Source organism: Felis catus, chromosome A3 (genome assembly GCF_018350175.1).
Source record: "Felis catus isolate Fca126 chromosome A3, F.catus_Fca126_mat1.0, whole genome shotgun sequence".
Taxonomy (NCBI): domain Eukaryota; kingdom Metazoa; phylum Chordata; class Mammalia; order Carnivora; family Felidae; genus Felis; species Felis catus.
Window position 1 is genome coordinate 117,549,812 of NC_058370.1, and position 19,506 is coordinate 117,569,317.

At 50.5% G+C, this 19,506-nt stretch overlaps 1 long non-coding RNA gene across 3 annotated transcripts; it reads right to left on the reverse strand.

Annotated features, from left to right (window-relative positions):
* Positions 1-444: 444 nt before the first annotated feature.
* On the reverse strand, positions 445-18,110 carry LOC102901448. 3 transcript variants are annotated; one of them, XR_002155084.3, is made up of 6 exons: positions 14,960-18,110; positions 14,660-14,822; positions 12,719-12,885; positions 4,903-4,946; positions 2,809-3,097; positions 445-1,165 (listed from the first exon to the last, which is right to left on the reverse strand). It is a non-coding gene; the product is annotated as an uncharacterized LOC102901448 (long non-coding RNA). The 3 variants fall into 3 exon arrangements; XR_439992.5 differs by lacking the exon at positions 4,903-4,946; XR_002155083.3 differs by lacking the exon at positions 4,903-4,946 and having other exon boundaries at positions 10,866-12,885.
* Positions 18,111-19,506: the final 1,396 nt, after the last annotated feature.

Here is a 19,506-nt window from a genome sequence, read left to right on the forward strand (position 1 = left end):
CCTTGGGTATATTTCAAAGGAAACGCCACTCTGCCTGTTTCTGATTCATACCCGCTGAGCTCATCAAAACCAGAATTATTTGGTAATAGCTGTTGGGTTTACTGGATGTCCTCTGGGATCTGTAAAAATCTCTGTTCCTCAGAAACAGGAAGTTTCAACAGGAGGACAGAGGCTGGTACAAAAATCAAAATTTGAATTCTTTCTGACTGTTGGAGAGGCACAGGGTTCATGGCAGTTCCTTCCATCAGCCAATCAACACACGTGGATTCGATGCCTGCTGTGTGCAGCAGCTAGGAACACAACGATGATTTCTTAAAAGTTTTTTAAAATCTTTATTTGTGTTTGAGAGAGAGACAGAGTACAAGTAGGGGAGGAACAGAGAGAGAGGGAGACAGAGAATCCAAAGCAGGTCCCGGGCTCTGAGCTGTCAGCAGAGTCCGACGTGGGGCTCCAACTCACGAACCGCGAGTTCATGACCCAAGCTGAAGTTGGACGCTTAACTGACTGAGCCACCCAGGCACCCCACAAAGATGATTTTTAAAAGGGGCTCTGAGTTAATCTGAAGGGCTGCCATCACCGACCGGATGGCTTAAACACAGATATTTATTTTCTCACAGTTCTGGAGAGAGATGTCCAAGATCAAGGGTATCTTCAGGAGTTTTGAAGGCTCTCCCCTTGGTTTTCCCGATGGCTGCCTTCTCTCTGTCTTCACATGGCCTTCCCTGTGGCTGTGTTCTGATCTCTTCTTATAAGCATACCGGTCACATGGGATTAGGGCCCAGATGACCTCGTTTTAACTTAATCAGCTCTTTAAAGACCCTGTCTCCAAATTCAGTCACATTAGGACTTCAACATATGAATTTGGGGAAGGGGGGTGAAATACAATTCAGCTGATAAGAAGCTCTGATCTCAAAAAGCCATTCTCCCATGACAATGTCTCTTTGATGTCTATCTGAGGTTAGCAGCCCAGATGAGGTGTTCTAGGCTGTAATCCCCAGGCTGGTGTAGACTTTCCGCGGCAGGATGATCCAGTGGAGAGCATGGAGCTAGCTGTCAGATCTGGATTCGAAGTTTGCCTCCCTCGCTCACTAGTCGGGTGATGGAGCCCAAGTTATAAACCTCTGAAGCCTCACTTTCCTCATTTGTGTAACGTGGATAATATTACCTGTGTAGTATACAGGGAATTTTTGTGAAGATCCAAAAAGATAATACATGGGAAACATAGCACCATGTCCAGGAGCATAGTAGGTGCTCACAAAATGGAAGTTTCTTTTCCAGGTGTGTTTTCTGCCAGGTTTCTTCTACCAGAGAATGAAGGATGTATCACAACCATTCTCGGGCAGGTGGAGTGTGCCAGGAAATGTAAGAAACTCGGGCACAGGGTTGTCACTGCCTTGGAACACATTCCACCCTTAAGACAGCCAAACCTGAGAGCAGGAGGGAGAAACGATCCAGGATTGGACCTCACCCGTAACCCCCGCTGCTGGGACCTCTGTGAGAATGTGGTGTGGAAAGTAGCAGGGGACAAATATCAGGTCTGGGCTGAGCCCGGCTATGGAAAACTGATCTTGCAGAAAACAACAAAGCCCAAAGGCTGACAAAGCCCTCTGGTCAAAGGAAGCCTTCACGGTCCAGAGGTGTAGCGTCTAGACCAGTCGAGTCATCTGGATTCTACTCCCATCTCTGATATTTCCCAGTGGTGGGACATTTGCACCCACCAGACCTCTCTGAGCTTCAGTCCCCACAGAGGGACAAATGGAATAGAGTGTTGGACTGGTGTGAGTTTATATATTATTAAGAAGTCCAAAAGGCACTGAACCGGCACCCTCCTCTGGGCTACCACACTTTCTCAGCTGCTTGGGGCTGAAGGGGGAAGTCCCTGTTGCTCTGGTTTCTAGTTTCCTTAAACTGCCCACATTTACACACACACACTCCACACATGAAAGCAGATTAAGGATGCATATCCAGCTTCGGAGTAAGAGGGCTGAGGGCTCATCTGGGCCACATGGCCGCTTCGACATCTCCCACCCCCACCTGGGAGCCCTCTCCCCCTCCCCCACCCTCCCCAAATTACTCACACTCCTGGAAACATGACTGATGACTTCAGGATGAGTAAGAGGCCGAGCACGTCATGGCCCAACTGCTGGCAGGGTAAATGAGTTCAGTGCTCCCTTGAGCAGGGCCACTTAGACACGTGCCAAGAGTCCATTCTGGGGGAAAGGGGTCACGGGACCCTAAGAGCAGCTCGGCTTGATTTAGCAATGAGCCAGAAGTCCTTTGACCGATTTCCCTGTTTCCAACCCCTGAGTGATGACCGCCTTCTCGGCTTGGGGTGACTGCCCCAATGCCTCTCTGGGAGGCCTGGGCAGTGGGGGCAGGGGCTCACACTGAGCTCTAGGACACTGTGTTTCTCTGACCCAAGCACCCCTGGCCTCACCACAGCACAGCATGGCCCAGGGCAACCTGAACTTGGCAGCCTAGCCTGGACTGCTTTGAAAGGGCCCTAATCCAGGGCCCGACCTACAGTGTGCTTGTGTGTTTATTCTTTCCTGCACACCCTAATCCGTGGTGCCAGTCAAGCAGGCATTTTTGGTCTGTTTTCCATTTTCCGTGTGTCCCACTTCTGAGCCTTTGGTGGAAATGGGATCACAGCAAAGGGGTGTGTTAACTCAACGCGTCTTGAAATGCCAATTTTCACATTCTTGGAGTTAAGGTAAGGGCTCAGCATTCTAATATAAGCAAAGCAGCACACAAACTGGACTGTCCTGGCACTTAATAAATAGGGCTGAAGCATCAGTTTCCCCATACCTAATACGGGTGGAGTCGGGGCACGGATGGCGTGGAAAGGAAGGCCAGGACAGTGAAGGCTGAGGCAGCCTCACCTCAATGTCCTTTGCAACCAGGGCAAGATGGCGTCCTCACCCTGAGCCTCTGCTGCCAGACGATCACTCCTGTGTGGGGAACAGGGCTCACCCTCGAGCTTGGCTCCGTGAGGATATCAACATGTTGCTTGGGATCCACCGTGATGTCCTTCAGATTGCTCAAGAGTGATGCATTACATGTAAGGACTTTATTAGGGTGTTTCAGGACGGAGAAACTAGAACGCAGAAGAACATATTGTGAGGATGATTTGTTTGATGAAGTCTGAGATCCTAAAGGCAGGGGCTAGAGCACAAGTGAGACAGGCGCCCGATCCTTCTCAGCCAGCTCCTCTCCCATCAGAAAGGATGGGTCTTCTGCCCCCTCCCCACTTTTTATTAACATTAGACTTAGTCATTTAAATACAGTTTGTTAGAAGATCCATATAAAGCCAGAATAAGCCTTCAGCAGTAAACTCAGAGATGTTTAAGAGACATTTCTTTCTTCTCAGCTGAAACATCTTTGCCACCAGAGTGGCAAAACATTAATTGCCGTGGATTCGTGACCCCTCCCCCTTTTCTTAGCATCAAGACTGATTTTCTAGAGTTTTACAGAGAGTCAAAGCACTGGGGTGACTTCCCGCAGGGCCACCTGTCCAAACCTCTCCTGGGAGGGTCATCATTCTGACCCACAGCCCCTTCCGGGTGCAGCTCTCCCCAGGCCACATTGAGGGTCCAGCATTCATTCTGCTGTTCCTGGGCCATCAGAGATGGGGGGCTCTACAAGGCTGCCCCATGCCTCCTTGAGGTCTCCATGGCTCCTGAGATCCTAACCCCAGATTTAAGGGTGTGTAATTGCTCTAATTCCTTCTACACAGCCTAGGGGATTTTTCTGTAGTCTTAGAAGTGCTATTAACTGGAAGTAGAGGGTAGGGATGGGGGGTGGTGCTCTCTAGCATGCTGTTTTCCCCAAACTTTATGTCTCTATTCCCCTAAGGACTTAGATTTTCAGAACCAAAGCCAAAAAGTCTCCCTTTATTCCTTCCCTGTGTCTTGGGATTGTGCTCACTTCCCCTTGGCAGTCAGCAAATAATTGCTTGAGTGGTGAAAAGGGCGAAGGATAAATACTGGAAGGAATGAGTTGGTATTTCAAAAACTTGCTACCCCATAGAGGATTTTCACTACATGATTTAGGACCTGCAGTTAAGCTACAGCAATCAAGGTAGTACATACAGTATTGGCATAAGAATGGACAATGGGATCAAGGGAAGAGTCCAGAAGTAGACGCACACAGGTGTGGCCAACTGATTGTCAACAAGGACACCATAGTAATTCAATGGGTAAAGCAAAGTTTTTTTTAAATTTTCCATGGTGCTGGAACAATTTGATAGTCATATATTTAAAAATGAGCAATCACCCTTACCTCACATCATACTCAAAAATTTCTTTAAGGTGGATCACAGACCTAAACACACAAACTAAAACTATAAAGCTTCTAAAAGGGAACAGAGACAGAAATTTTCATGACCTGACAGAAGGCCAAGTTTTCTTAAACAGGTCATAAAATCACAAACTATTACAAAAAAATCAATTGGACTTCATCAAAAAAAATTGTTTTTGCAATCCAAAGACTCTGTTAAGAAAACAGACAAGCCAGTCTGCAAAGAAATATTCACAATATATATATCTGACAAAGTGCTGGTATCCAGAATATATAAAGAATGCCAACAAATCAATAATAAAAAGATTTTTTTTTAAAAAAATCAACCCAATAAATGAAAGAGAGCAAAAGACTTGACCTGACAGGTCACAAAAGATTACAAGTAGCCAATAACCAAATGAAAATTGCTCAACATCTTTGTGTTAGGAAAGGTGCAATAACATTTCACACCCACTGGAATGGCCGCACTTAAAAAGGGCAACAGTACCTAACGCTGGTAAGGACACGGAGCAACTGGAACTCATACATTGTTGGCGGGAGCATAAAATGGTACAACCATCTTGGAAAACTAGCAGTTTCTTACAAAGTGAAATATACACCTACCTTATGATTCACTGATGCCATTCCCAAGTATTTATCCAAGAAACCTGAAAATGCATATCCACAAGAAAAATTGTCCAAAAAGTTTCATAGCAGTTTTGTTCATAGCAGCAAAACACTAGAAATGACCCAAATGTCTATCCACAGGTGGGCACGTAAACAAATTATGTTATCTTCATATAATGGTATGCTACTCAGCAGTAGAAATGAATAAACTACTGATAGATGCTACATGGCTGAACCTCAATATTATGTTGAAAGAAAGAGAAGCACAAAGCATACATATGGGGTAATCCCACTTTTATGAGATCTAGAACAGGCAAAGCCAATCCATGAAGATAGAAATCAAGACATTGGTGGCCTTGAGACAGGGGGGTGGGTGTTGACAGAAAAGTTCTGGGGATCTAATGTTCTGGAAATCATTATCACAAAGTGACTATGATTATAATTAAGACTGAAAAACAAAAAATGAGATATATGGCAACTTTGTGTGATGATGGAAATATGCTGTACCTTGATTAGATACATGATTACATAGGTATGTATGGTCATCTGTCAAAACTCATCAGGTTTTACACTTAAGATCTATGCATTCACAGTATGTAGACTACACCTCAATAATAAAAAAAAAAACAGTTGCCAGGGGCCAGGGAGCGGGCAAATTGGGGAGTTGTGTTTAATGGGTATGGAGTTTCAGTTTTGCAAAACGAAAAATTATAGAGATCAGTTGGACAACAATATGAATATACTTAACACGACTGAACTTAATAAGGTAAATTTTATGTTATGTGTATTTTACAATAAAAATGAACACAACATGCTACCACAACCTAGCAAACCTTGTTCATGAAGATTCAAACACAAACAGCTTAATTTCTTTCTTTCTTTTTAAAAGTATTATTTATTTTGGGGGGTGGGGAGAGAACAAGCATAGGAGGGGCAGAGAGAGAGGTGGACAGAAGATCCAAAGCTGGCTCCGAGCCGACAGAACACAGAGAGCCCAACGCAGGGCTAGAACCCACGAACCATGAGATCATGACTTAACCAACTGAGCCACCCAGGAGCCCCTTAACTTCTTAATATAATATTTATGTGGCCCCTTGAAACAGAAGGGCCAAGGTAAATCACAGGTTACATTGGATCACAAAACAGTACAATAGGAAATAAAATAAAACATGCAAGTATTGCCATGATCCTGCTCTCGGGGCACCTGCTATCTGACTGTTGGCAGTGAGTGTCCCCCAACAGTGTCCTGGCTTTCCAGATTGCACCATGATGGGTTTTGAAGGGAAGGTCTCAAATGCTGATATTGCTCGTACTACTAGGGAAGAGAAGTTCCGGAACAACTTTCTGATGAATCCTACCCTAAAGAGCCTCATTTCTTGTGTCTTCATATTGGGTCTTTAGGGTCTCTCTCATTCCCACCCCACTCCCTGGGCCCAGACCCCACCTCACACAGTCAGGGAGGGTTGGTCAAGGTGACTGGGCTCCTCCCACATCCTGCCCTCTGGGCCCTGCAGGCCTGCTCAGTGGTGGGGCTGGCTGGTGGGGACCCTGAGCCCTGAAGCCCTGTGGTCCATGCTTATCATGTGACATGCTTGCCATCCTCCCGGATGGGGAGGGTCCTGCCCATCCTCCCCTCTGTCCCAGGCAGAGGACGAGGTCACTCTGCAAGCCTGGCCTCAATGCCCAACATCCTGCTCACTTGGCAGACATTCAGGAGAAAGTGCGGTTGGGGGAGGGGGTCTCGAATATTCCAGAGGTCGTGACCTTGCTCTCTACTTCCGTCATTGCTATGCCTCTGCACTCAGCATGCATCTTCTCCATCAGCCCAGTGTCATGGTGGCAGACATGGGCGGTGTGCTGGGGACAGTGGAGAAGTGAGCTGGTGCCCCTGTGGACGTGAAGTCCTCTCTGTAGGGCTGCCTGGCTCTGGGGCTGAAGAACATCATGGACCGTTTAAATTTCAGTCTCTGCCCACCTTGACTCCCCAGGGGACAGAGAGAGAATTAGCTGGAAGGTTCAGGAGACCTCTCCTATGAATCCATTTCCTGAGAAGCTGGCCCCACAAGCCCAGTCAGTATCCTAGAGGTTTGCGTGTGCCATGAGGAGCAGGCCCTGCCTCGGGTGTGTGTCGTCTGTGGCAGGGCCCAAGGAAGGAAGAAGGTGAGGGGGCGTGATGAGCCTGGACTCCACAGGTAACACCCTACGTGGCCTTGGCCAAGTCTGTCATCTGTTAAAAAAATATACATATATGTATGGCAGACACGAGCACAGGGCTTTTTGTGCTGAGGTCCTCAGCACTGGCTAGGACTCCCCTCTGGCTCTGCCTGTCTGGGAGCCAGGCTGGGGCAGGGCCGGACGAGAGTCGACCCCCCACATGTGGCTAACGCCCAGGCCCGCTGCGTGGCTGAGGAGTGATGTTGTCAGTGGAATGGGGGTGGCAGCAGCTGTGGGGCCCAGATGGGAGGAAGGCACACAGAAAGGGCACCCTGGAGAAGCAGCGAATCGTGAATCATGCTGTTCATTAACTCGGGCTCATTAGGACGCAAGCATGAGGGCCCCAGTTTTTACCATCCCCATCATCCTGCTGATGGGGCCCCCTACCTTCTCACCGGTCCTGAGTGCCCGGGGGGAAGTACACGCTTTCGGGGTGCTCGGCGTGGATGGCTGCCTTGTGAGAAGGGGAAGGAGAGCTGGCATTTATTAAGCATCCCCCGCATGCCGGGTCTGTGTTAAAGTTTTCGCAAGGGTTGTACCTCATTTGGTCCTCACAATACCCTGAGAGGTGGGATTCATCATTCTCACTTTGCAGATGGGGAAGTTGAGGCTCAGAATGGAGAGTGGACTTGCCCAAGTTCTCCTACTAAATTAGGCATAGCCTCTTCCCCCATCACCTCATTGCTTTCATCACAATATAGAACTGTCTTACTTGTAAGACTGAAGATACTTCTAGATTTTCTATTCTCGACGCCTCCAATTATGGCTGTCACCTGCCCTAAGAATCAGCCTCTGAGTCTTTCCAACAATCCCCTTCCCTTGCTGGAAATGGAAACTTCCTCCACAGAGACGGCTTTTAATGGCCTAGATGAAGAGTACTCCCCAGAAGAGGGAAGGTGGGATTTTAATCTTTCTGAAATAAATCGGAAAAGTAGAGGTAAGAACAGCAACTACCGTGAATGGCAGAGATATCTGGCAGAATGAGCATCGACTGTCCTAGAAGCCCAGGGGGCCATTGTGTCTGGAGTACAGGGACTGGGGCGTGGGGCGCAGACAGGGAAGAGGTATGTGTTGTATTCCATGGGCATTTTCCTTAGGGGCGATGGTGCCCACCCACGGCCCTGAGAAGACGAGGCAAGAGAAGTCAGGTGGGCAGCTCTACCGGGTCTGGGACTCGGAAGAGAGAACTGGGCTGGAGCTAGATCAGAAGTTGGGCTGACAAGAGCTCCCCCAAAGGAGGTTTGATCTCAATACCTCAGAGCCTGCCACAGCGAACTGCAAAGCTGGGCGCTTGTGATATGGGAAAGAGAGTCCAGAGGAACAACCTTGATTCTGGGCCCTGCCGCACACCTCCCACAAGTCTGGTGTCCCCAGATGCTCACCCTGTGTTGCTGGACCCAGCAGCATCCACCAGAGGTCCCAGAGCACGTTCTTAGCACCACAGCTCCTCAGGCCTGCCTGTCCTTATCTTCTCCGTAGCCTTCCCCTGGAGGCCTCTGATCCCCCAACCCCATTTCTAAACTGGAGGCCTCCCAGCGACAGGCAGAACCCGGAAGGCAAGACTCCAGGTGCACACGCAATGGTGAAATGCGCAGGTATTTCAGCAACGGTCCTCGACGGACCCACTCCCACATACCCACAAAACCAACCTGTGCTGAAAGGCACGGGAGACCGGCATCTCAACAACAGTGCAGTGTCCCCTAAAGACTCTCAGTAGCAAATGGACAGCCCCTTGCATCTGGCTGGTCGTTCCTTGGAGGACTGATTTCGTCCAGAACTCCATGGTCTGCTGGAGATCTTAGGTGACGGCGCTGCTTATGGAAACCAGGCAGGCGCAGGAAGCCCTGTCTCCTGCCAACGATGCTCAGCCCTCGAAAGGACAAGGTGGCCCAGCAGCAGTTGTGTCTGCCCACACAGAGCCAGAGAGCAAGGAACTCATCCTGACACAGACATGGGGGATGGCCAAGGTGTGAGGCCCCTGCCCATGATTCCCCAGTGACTGCAGAAGCTTCTTGCTTTTGAAAGTCCCGGGCAAGGGCTTAGCTGGAGGAGACAAGAACCCAGTTATGGCTTGGGCATTCTAGCATCTCTGTAATGGGCTGGAAACCCTATGAACTTGCATCGCTTTCCTGAACAGTAGATTTGGGCGTTAAAAAGTGTTAGCGAGATGTCTTTTAAGTATTTAGAAATATTTCCCAGCCCTACCACCAAAGACGAGCGTTTGTTTTTTAAAAATAAACCCTTGGCAAAGATGCCATGTGGTGCCTCGCGCAGGTGACGGTTGTGCAAGACGGCCCGCCCACCGGCCGTGGGTGGGGACCTGCCTACAGCTGTCACCCAGCTCCTAACAAGTCCTCGGGGCACACCCTGCTCATTAGGCCCCAGCCACGCCCAGCCGCCCAGACTCCTGGTGGAACCAGAATGCCAGGAGGGGGCGGTGGCTCCTTGAACCCTGAACAATGGGCTGTGAGGAGTTAATCCAGGCCCACGGCTCTAAGAACTGGGTGCTGGAGCTCGGGGGCTCCCTCCACTCTGTCTAGGATGGGTCCGTGGGGCCTACACACTGGCCAGGCTCCCGTCTCCTTGGGGGTCAGGGAGCAGCAGGGGCCCCCAGAGGGAGCCAGGCAGAGCTCTAGGCAGTAAAAGTAGACCTGTGTTTAGAGGCTGCCTCCCTCCGTGGAGGGCTGAGCCTGCAGACATTATCTCACTCCTGCTCAATGTCCCCCCAGGCAGGTAAGGGATGGGACTTGTTCCTGCTTTATAGCTGGGAGCCCAAGCAGAGAGGATGGGCAGCCAGAGAGAGGAGGACCCCGGCATAGCCTAGCCTGCCCAGTATGTGACTACAGCTGGGCAAATGCCCCCACTGGCCCATGTTCCTGCCCCCTGGGGTAGGTGCTGCCCCCTGTGGGTAGGGACGTGCCCCCTGAAACAGTCTGCCTGCCCCCCAGCCCCACCTCAGCTTGCACCCCCTAGATAATCCAGACCTGGCTCCCCTTCCTCCAGGATCCCCCCCTCCCCCCATTTGCAGCACTGCCACCCTCGGGGCCCCGTGTGGCATGAGGAAGGACGGGCTGCCCAGCCCAGCCCCGCCTGGGAAGTACACCTCACGGGCTTCTGCTAACTCAGGATAAACCGGATTGGGGGTAGGCAGGTGGCAACATGCTGCTATTTGTGGAGGCTCCTGGCCTTTCTGCTCCCATGACACCGGGAGGGTGAGGGCGGCATCCATCTTTGCCCGGTCACGGACTCAGGCCTGTCAGGGAGCCCAGATGGAGTCACGGGCCACAGGCTGGAGGCACAGAGTCTGCACAGAGCCAAGGAAGCTTTCAGGAAAGAGCCCTGGCTTGGGGCACAGGAGACCCCACGCAGAAACACAGAAAACCCGACCTGGCCACCACCCGCCTGGGGCAGCCTTCCCCTCCTGGGGCCTCATCTGCCCAATGAGGGGGTTGGATTAAATGAGACCCTCTCGCTTTGTAATTCCTCCACTGTCATTAGGCTGTGTTCCCTCTCAGTCCCTCCACTGCTGGTCTCAATAAAACCCATTCAAGTTTGGGGGGTTAGAATTAAACTCTGTCTAAATTAAAGGCTAGGCAGGGAGTGATGGCAGAGGCTGGGCAGACACAGCTCTGGGCAGGCAGCCCTGGGGCCTCTGAGGAGAATGAAGAGCCAGTTACAAGCCCAGAGACCCTGCCTTGCACCTCCTGCCCAGTCCCAACCCCAAACCTCGACTTTGTGACGCTTACCCACTCTTTCCGGGTCTCCAAAGCCTGGGCTAAGGTACTTGGGCCGGAGTCCTCTCTGGAGATGTGGGCACAGCGGCCCTGCAGGAGTCATACAGGATGGGGGCCATGAACCCTCAGTAGAGAACTCCTCCAGGTGCCACAGACCAGCCATGGGGTTTGAGAAGGAGTCAGAAGCCTTCTTAAAACCAGCTGTGCTCCAGACACTCATCCGCTAGGAAGGCCCAGACCAACGAAGCTCTAAGCTCTGCAAGCCCTTTTACTAACCACTTGAATTGGCTAATCATTTGTAGAGTATGTTTTGGTTGACAAAGCATCTTCCTATGTATGATGTCATTTGATCCTCATAGCAACACAATGAGATATTTTCCCATTTTACAAAGGGCAAAACTAAAGCTCAGAATTTAAGCAACCTGCTTATAGGATCCCAACCAGGAAGGGGTGGAACCAAGACTGGGGGCCTTGTGGTCAAATTCTGAGTACAGAGCTCTCTCTCTCTAGGACACCATGTCCTTATCGCCAGGTTCCCGGGACCCAGAAACACTCCCCTGGGACAAAGACAGTAGGCTGAGGTTCTCCCACCTAGCAAGGCTATGTGCTTGCTATGTGTCTGTAGTCCAAAGAGCCTAGAGACTCACCATATTGTTGCCCTGGGCCCGTGCACAGGCCCATAGAGAAGGATAGAAAAGCAGTTTCTCTGTAGCAGGGCAAACCCTCCCTGAGGTCTGAAAGGACTGGATTTTCCTCCTGTTAATCCCCATGATGTTCTTTCTTAGAGGAAGTGACCCAGTAGCTACCTTCAAATCTCTGAAAAGCCATGAAGGACAGGGAATGGCCATCTTCTGTGGGGACCATAGACGGAGAGAGCAGGAAACAGATGCAACACGGTGTAAGGAAGGATCATGTAAAGGTGAACTCTCCAGCAATGAGAACTGCCGGGGGATGAAACTAGCTGCTTTGTAAGGTGGTAAGGTCCCTATCACTGGAGGAGTTCACGCAAAGACTGAGTAACCACTCTGCTCTGGAAATGTTATATAGGAAACTCAACCCTTAGAATACCAAGTAGGAAGAATGGACTCCGTGATATTGACACTTCTTCACACCAAGAGCCTATGCAGACATGGGAATTATCCAGCTCCTATTTGGACCCCAGATTCCCCACGCTGAGCGCCATATTGGATCAAGACAGAGTTTTTGCTGAGTGTCTCTACTATCTAATCCATGTCAGACTAGGATGGAGTAGAGAGAAGGGGTCAAGAAGCAGGGCTGTGGGTGAGTATAGTAGCCCCCGAACCATTGCAAGGTCTGACATGGGAAGTTCTTCTGGATCTCTGATCTGAGGGCTGAGTGTGTTGAGGCCATCATTGTTTGCCCTCCCTGAGAGGTAACTGGGGCATTCCCATTGATTTGGGCAGCTAGCCACAGACCTGCCTAAGCCTCCTGGGTAGCTATTCCCTTTGCCACAGTGACCAGAATGAATTGTCAGGCCAGGTCAAGGCAAGCCCTGCCTGGGTTGTGAGTGTTGGCCACCTGCCAATGTCCAGGAGACAGCTGGCAGAGACATCTACCATCTCTTCTTTGCAGCTGGCCTAGATTTTTCATATTGAGGAAGAGCTCTCTTGAGACACCTGAGTACCTGGAACCTGGAATGTGGAATTGGAGGTAGAGAGATTCGGCACTAGCACCCCAGGACTGTCCATGGGATACCCCAAGCTACAAAATTGTCTGCCATGGTTCCCCGAGGGTTAGGAGACACCAGACCATCGCCCTCCTCCAGAAAGTCTCCCGGGATTGTGTTCAGTTGATGAATAGAGGGTGGTACCTTCCCACTCCCACCATCCTCTGTGGGCACCCACCTCCTGCTTGTCTTTTGGTTTTCTCCTGGAGGTAAGTATCGCTAGCCTGGAGAGGTAGGAAGGGAAACCCAAGCTTGGCCCAGCCTGGCCCATGTTCTTCTAGGAGTCCTGGGAACTGCTCCCACTCATTCCTTCAATCAATCAATGCTTACTGAACACCTGTGCACCTGCAAACCAAAAAGAAAAATCACCTCATAGAAAAATGGGTGAAGTATATAAACAGTCAATTCCCAGACTGGCCTTGCCACTTACTTGCTGTGTAAATTTGGGTGAGTAACTTAACCTTTCTGTGCCTGTTTCCTTACCTATAAAATTATGATAATCATGGTTCTAATTCACTGGGTGACTTTGGAAAGTGAATGAGATTGTCCACACGTTATGGGTGGAATTGCGTCTCTTGCAAATTCATATTGCGGAAGCCTAGTTCCCAATCCCTCGGAATTGGAATTTACTTGGAAATAAGGCCTTTAATGGAGTGATTAAGTTAAAAGGAGGCCATTAGGGTGGGACTCTAATCCACTCTCGCTGGTATCCTTATAAAAGGAAGAGACAAAAAGATGGGCACACAGAGAAAGGAACACGTGAAGAGGTAACAAGAAGATGGCCATCTGCATGAGGAGAGAGGCGTCTGGAGAAACTAACTTTGTGGGCACCTGATCTTGGACTCCTAGCCTCTGGGGCTATGAGAAGATAAATTTCTGTTGTTTTAAGCCATCCAGTCTGTGCCATTTTGCTATGGCATCCCTGGCAATCTAATACACCACCTCAAGCGCACATTAGTTTTCTGTTGCTGCTATAACAAGTTACCACAAATTTATTGGCTTAAGATAACACAAATTTATTATCTTACGGTTCCGTAGGTCAAAAATCCCACCGGGCTAAAAACATGGGGTCTGCTGAGCTGTATTCCCTTCTGAGGGCTCCAGAGAATCCATTTCCTTGCCTTCTCCAGCTTTTAGAAGATACCCGCCTTCCTTGTCTGTGTCCTTTTCCTTCATTTTATTTTTTTTAAGTTTATTTATTTATTTTGAGAGAGAGAGAGAGAGAGAGAATGAGCACAAGAGGGGTAGAGAGAGAGAGAGGGAGAGAGAGAATCCCAAGCAGGCTCCACGCTGTCAGCTCAGAGCCCAATGCGTAGCTCAAACTCATGAACTGTGACATCACGACCTGAGCCAAAACCAAGAGTCGGACGCTTAACCACCTGAGCACCCAGCACCCCCACTGCTTCTTCATTTTAAAGCCAACAGAGTAGCATCTTCAAATCTGTCTTTTTCTGACCCTCCTACCTCCCTTTTACAAAGATCCTTATGCTTACGTTGAGACCGCCCAGATGATCCAGCATAAATAACCTTTCTTTCCTCAGGACTTTTCTTCAAAGTCCCTTTTACCATACAAGGTCACATATTCACAGATTTGGGGGATTAGAACATGTACATTTTTGGGAGAAGGGACATTATTCTGCCTACCACACATACAATCTATTATTTAAAAAAAATTTTTTTTTGAGAGAGCACTAGAGGGGGAGGAGCAGAGAGAGGGGGACAGAGGATACAAAGCTGGCTCTGTGCTGACAGCAGCGAGCCTGATGCCAGGCTTGAACTCACAAACTGGGATATCACGACCTGAACCGAAGTCAGACGCTCAACGGACTAAGCCGCCCAGGCGCCGCCATACAATCTATTATTAAATGACAAAAGCAAGCCATAGAACAATGTACGTAGGTTAATCTCATTTGTGTAAGAAGATACTAAATCAATTTATACAGATTTATACTCACAAAGCTATTAACTGTGGTGTTTTCTGGGGAGGGATTGGGGCTTATATTTTTGTGCATTGTGCCTTTTTTTTTTTTTTTACAGTATGCACACACTCATGAATTACTTGTGCAATTTTTAGGAATTTTAAGTAAGTCAAAGACAAAAGGAAGAGATGTGTACTCACCCTTTGGAGCTGGGCCTAGAGACACCAAACAAACCCACAGCATCAGAACCTCTAGGAAAGTTTTCTGAGAAGCGTGAGCAGAGCACTGTGGCAGCCGGGGTGGGGGCCCCTCACCGCCTGAAGCGACACCTCTGTTGAGTTCTGAAGGAGGAGAAAGAGTTTCCTAGGTGGAGAGGAGGGAGAAGAGTGTCACCCATGACAGCAGGCCTAAAGGCGAATGACCCGGCTGCGTGGCCGCGGCCAGGCCCAGGGGAGCTGACGGGCAAAAGGAAAGGAAGCTCGCACCTATTGAGCCCCTACCTGCCGGGCCCTGTGCCGAGCGGTGTCGTGGGCATTTCCTCATTGGATGGAAGTGAACCAAGGCTGTGTGTGTTGATGGAAGAGAGGGTCCGGGCTGGAGGAGACAAGGCAAGGAGAAGGTGGCAGGGGGCTGGGCAGGGTCTGCTCCTAGAGCAGCTGATGCAGAGAAGATGACAGGTAGGGCCGGCGCTGGAGGCAATTCCTTCCCTCACCCCCTCCCGCCCCCCACTTCTGGGTGTCCCATTCACATCCTCAGCCCGGAAGCAGGTGCAGGTTTGCAGGCCACGGTCTCAGGCGGCCCCTCCGAGCTGAGAGTGCTTCCAGACCTGCCCCCAGACCCGCTGCCTCAGATCGTCCTGGCAGCGAGGTGGCCACACTAAGCCACTACTCTTAGTCCTTTGGGGCCACTATAACAAAATGGCACAGACCAGGTCAGTGGCTTATAAACCCGAGAATTTATTTGTCACATTTCTGGAGGCTGGAGGCTGGAAGTCCAAGGTCAGGGTGGCAGTATGGCCGGCTGAGGGTCCTCTGGGTTGCAGGCTGCTGATTTCTTGTTGTGTCTTCACATGCTAGAAGCGGGGCGAGGGATCTCTCTGGGGCCATTTTTATAAAGGCGCTAAGCCCGTGTATGACCTAATCACCTCCGAAAGGCCCCAGTTCCTAATGCCATCACCTTGGGGGTTAGCTTTCAACACATGAATTTGGCGGGGGGACACAAACGTTCAGATCATAGCATCCCTGAAGGGTTCCCAGGTGGGGAGGAGACTGGGCCCGCGGGGCAGGGAAAGCAGGCAGAGGGGCTTCAACCTGGGGCCCTCCGCCCCGGGCACTTGTCCTTTCTTGCAGCGAGAACACAGCCGTGTCCCGAGGATGTGGCTGTAGACATGACAGAAGGCACCTGTCAGTGGCCAAGGGAAGAGGTGACGGGTGAGTGGAATTAAGTAAGGGAGTGGCCGTCTCCGGTGTTCCAGTGGCACACTGGCCCAGATGATGGGCTCAAATCTCAAATCTGCCAGTTTCAAGCTGTGTGGCATTGGACAAGTTACTTCGCCTCTCTGGGTCTCAATCTCCCCATCTCTAAAGGGGAGTAATGATAGTATCTGCTATGATAGATTACCATCTGGTAAGTGTTTGGAACAGCTGGAGCATTGGAGGCCCGCTGCTTAAGTGCTGGGGGTCATTCGTGTGGACTCTCCATGGATGCCCCAGCTGGGCTTGGCAGGCAGAGGGCCCCTTCAGGGTCCCATGCTACCGTGTCTCTAACCTCACCCCTGCTCCTGGGGTGGCTCTGGGAGCAGGGCAAAGGGACGCCAAAGGAGAGCTGGCTCTGGGGAGTGGGGAAGGACAGTAGCCATGGCCTCCCGGGTGGGAGGAGGACAAGGAGGAAGCGGGGGTTCCAGAGGGGCGGAGGCACCAGCAGGAAGGTTTGCCCCGGGGGGCAAAGACTGTTAGTCAGTCAATGCCTGGCTTTGGGGTGTCAGAGACAGCTTTATGGGAGCCAGAACTCCTCAGCTCTGTTTCGCGGGGCCGAGGTGTCCGTCATGATCTCTGGAATGGCTGTGAAGATTTCCAAAAAGAATTACTTTTAAGTCACTTTAACTGGACAGAAGATCTGTATCCCAGGCTGCACTTTTCAGAGGCGGGGCTAAGTGTCACCAAGTCAGAGAAATGTTGATGAGTCCGGGTCCATTCGGGAGAGCTGGGAGTGGGTGGTATCTGGATACTGATTCCGGCTGCAGGCTGGGGGCTCTGGAATGCTAAACTCACTCAAGGAAGGGGAGGGAGAGGGAGAGAGAGGGAGAGAGAGAGAGAGAGAGAGATGTGCTGATCCCTTGGAGCCCAGCTGTCTCCCACAGGAGGCCCGTCTCCCAGGAAGCCGGGTAGAGCCTCAGTCCAGAGGAGCTCAACCAAATCACCCCGGTTTGCAAATCAGTGGCAGAGCTGGGAAACAGTAACAGCCTGCAGCTTTGTAATCCCATGGCCCAAGCGAGCGAGCGAGCGAGGGGGCATCGTTCAGGTGTGAAATGCACCCCTGTCAATTCACCCCTGGGTGAGGGATTCTCAGAAAAGGCTTGACCAAGGCAGGGGTGGAGATGATTGCAGAGGAAGCCCAGACCTGCCGCGAACTGGCTGCGAGGCCTTGAATGACTTGCTTCTAATCTCTGGGTCCCCATCCCTCGTCTGGGTCCCTGTCCCTCATGTTGTAATAAGGAAGGACGGCTGCCTAATGATAGCATTAATCATTATGCAAGGTTTACTGCATCTGAGTCACCTTACGCACATTATCTCATGTAATCCTACAACAACCCTGCGCGGTCGGTATTTGAATCCTCATTTTGGAAATTCCATTTTCCATTTGTCCAAGGCCATGCAGCTAACGAGTGACCCGGCACAACTGAAAGCCTTGAATGGCCGCTAACGTGGCTCTAGACCCCTCCGGGTCTGCTCTGCACTCCATCCTCAGCGGGAAAAATCAGGGGAAGCCACCAGGGTTTCGTTACGCTCCGCCTCACTGCCAGGCCGGAGAGGCCACGAGGACTGGGCTCCCGGCCAGGAGTGCAGGGGATGGGTGGGGATGGCCCCGGCCTGCCCCCAGGACCCCGGAGCGCCAGGGTAAGAGGCCAGAGCCTGGCACCCCCACAATCCACATGCTTGGTTCTCACAGGCCTGAGAACGGTGACTGCCTTGAGTTTAAACTGAGCTCCTCTTTCCAAGAGCCTTCCACGCATACCCTTTACACAGCAACTTCCTCCTCTTCCACGCCATCAAATAATAGCTTCTCTGGAAGCCTCTCCAAAGGACCTTTCCACCCAGGCCCATTTACTGCTCATAACCACCCAGGCAGGGGAGGGCATCATCATCATTTCCACACTCAGCTGGGGCAGAGAGGTGGCCAAGAGCGGGTGCTCCAGAGTCACTTGTGGCTCTTCAATGACCAGCTGGTTGGCCTTGGACACGTCAGCCATCTGATGGTTATAAGGACTAAATGCCACACGGATGTGCAATGCTCAGAGCCCTGCTCCTGAAGACTGAGCCCTCGACAGTGAGAGCTTTTTTTTTTTTCAAGTCCCTTTTTTATTTTTTTAAATTATTTTTTTAAATGTTTAGTTATTTTTGAGAGAGAGAGAGACACACAGTGTGAGCAGGGAAGAGCCGAGAGAGAGAGAGAGAGAGGAAGACACAGAATCCGAAGCAGGGTCCAGGCTCTGAGCTGTCCGCTCAGAGCCTGACGCGGGGCTCAAACCCACAAACCATGAGATCATGACCTGAGCCGAAGTTGGACGCTTAACCGATTGAGCCACCCAGGCACCCCTCCAGTCCCTTTTTCTTTAAATAAACTATTTTTTTTAGAGCAGCGTTAGGATGACAGCAACATTGAGAGGAGTATGCAAAGATTTCCCATATAAGCCCACTAACCCTTGGCAACTGATCTTTTTATTGTCTCTGTAGTTTTTCCTCTTCCAGAATGTCACGTAGTTGGAATCGTACAGTGCTGTAGCCTTTGTGGTTTGGCTTCTTTCCACAGAGTAATAGGCATGTAAGGTTCTTCCATATCTTTTCATGGCTTGGCAGCTCATTTCTTTAGTGCTGAAGAATATTCCAGTGTCCGGATGGACCACGATTCATTTACCCATCCATCCACTGAAAGACATCTTGGTTGGCATTTATGAATAAAGCCGCTATAAACATCTGCACGCAGGGTTTTCAACTCTTTTGGATGAATACCTAGGAACACCATTGCAGGTTTATAAAGAGGTTTAGTTTTGTGGGAAACTGTCAAATTGTCTTCCAAAGTGGCTGTACCGTTTTGTCTCTCCGCCAGTAATCGTGTGGCTTTAATTTTTTTACTCAGAACTAAAAAGTGCCTTACTTATGACTACGTAGCCATTAGTTGGCAGAGCAGGGACCAACAAGCAATCCTTCTGGTTCCAAATTATGGGCGGTTTCCTCGGGCGGCATTGCCCATCCGCTAGACAGGCCCTCACAAACACATTCACACTTACTCGCCATTGCTTTTGAGAACTGATTCTTGGTGCGGATGTGTCCCGAAGCACTCCTTTTCCGCCCCATCCGGGAAAGACCGCCATCTGGTCCCTGCAGCTGAGAGGCTTGTGATGCTCTTGCACAGTGCCCAGGTGCGTACAGGGGCCAGTGTCCGGGTGTCCCAAGCTTACCTGGACCTGGAGGAGAACCAGGTGGCTCTGGGAAGCCCTTCCTCCTTTCGGAGCTGACTCAGCCAGCCCCAGAGTCCTAGGCGTCACCGTGCCCCCATCAGGGACTGGCAGAGGAAGAGAAACTGCCCCCACACACCCACCTCTCACTCCAGCTACACGTCTGCCTGTCCTTCCTTCCTTCCTTCCTGAGGTGAAATTCACAGAACAGCATTAATCATCTTAAAAGTGTATAGAGTTCAGTGGCATTCAGTACATTCACGATGTTGTGTAACCACTACCTGTACCTACTTTTGAAACATTTGCATTATCCCCAAAGAAAACCCCACGAAGCTATCACTCCCCTTTCGTCTTTCTCCCTCGCCCCTGGCA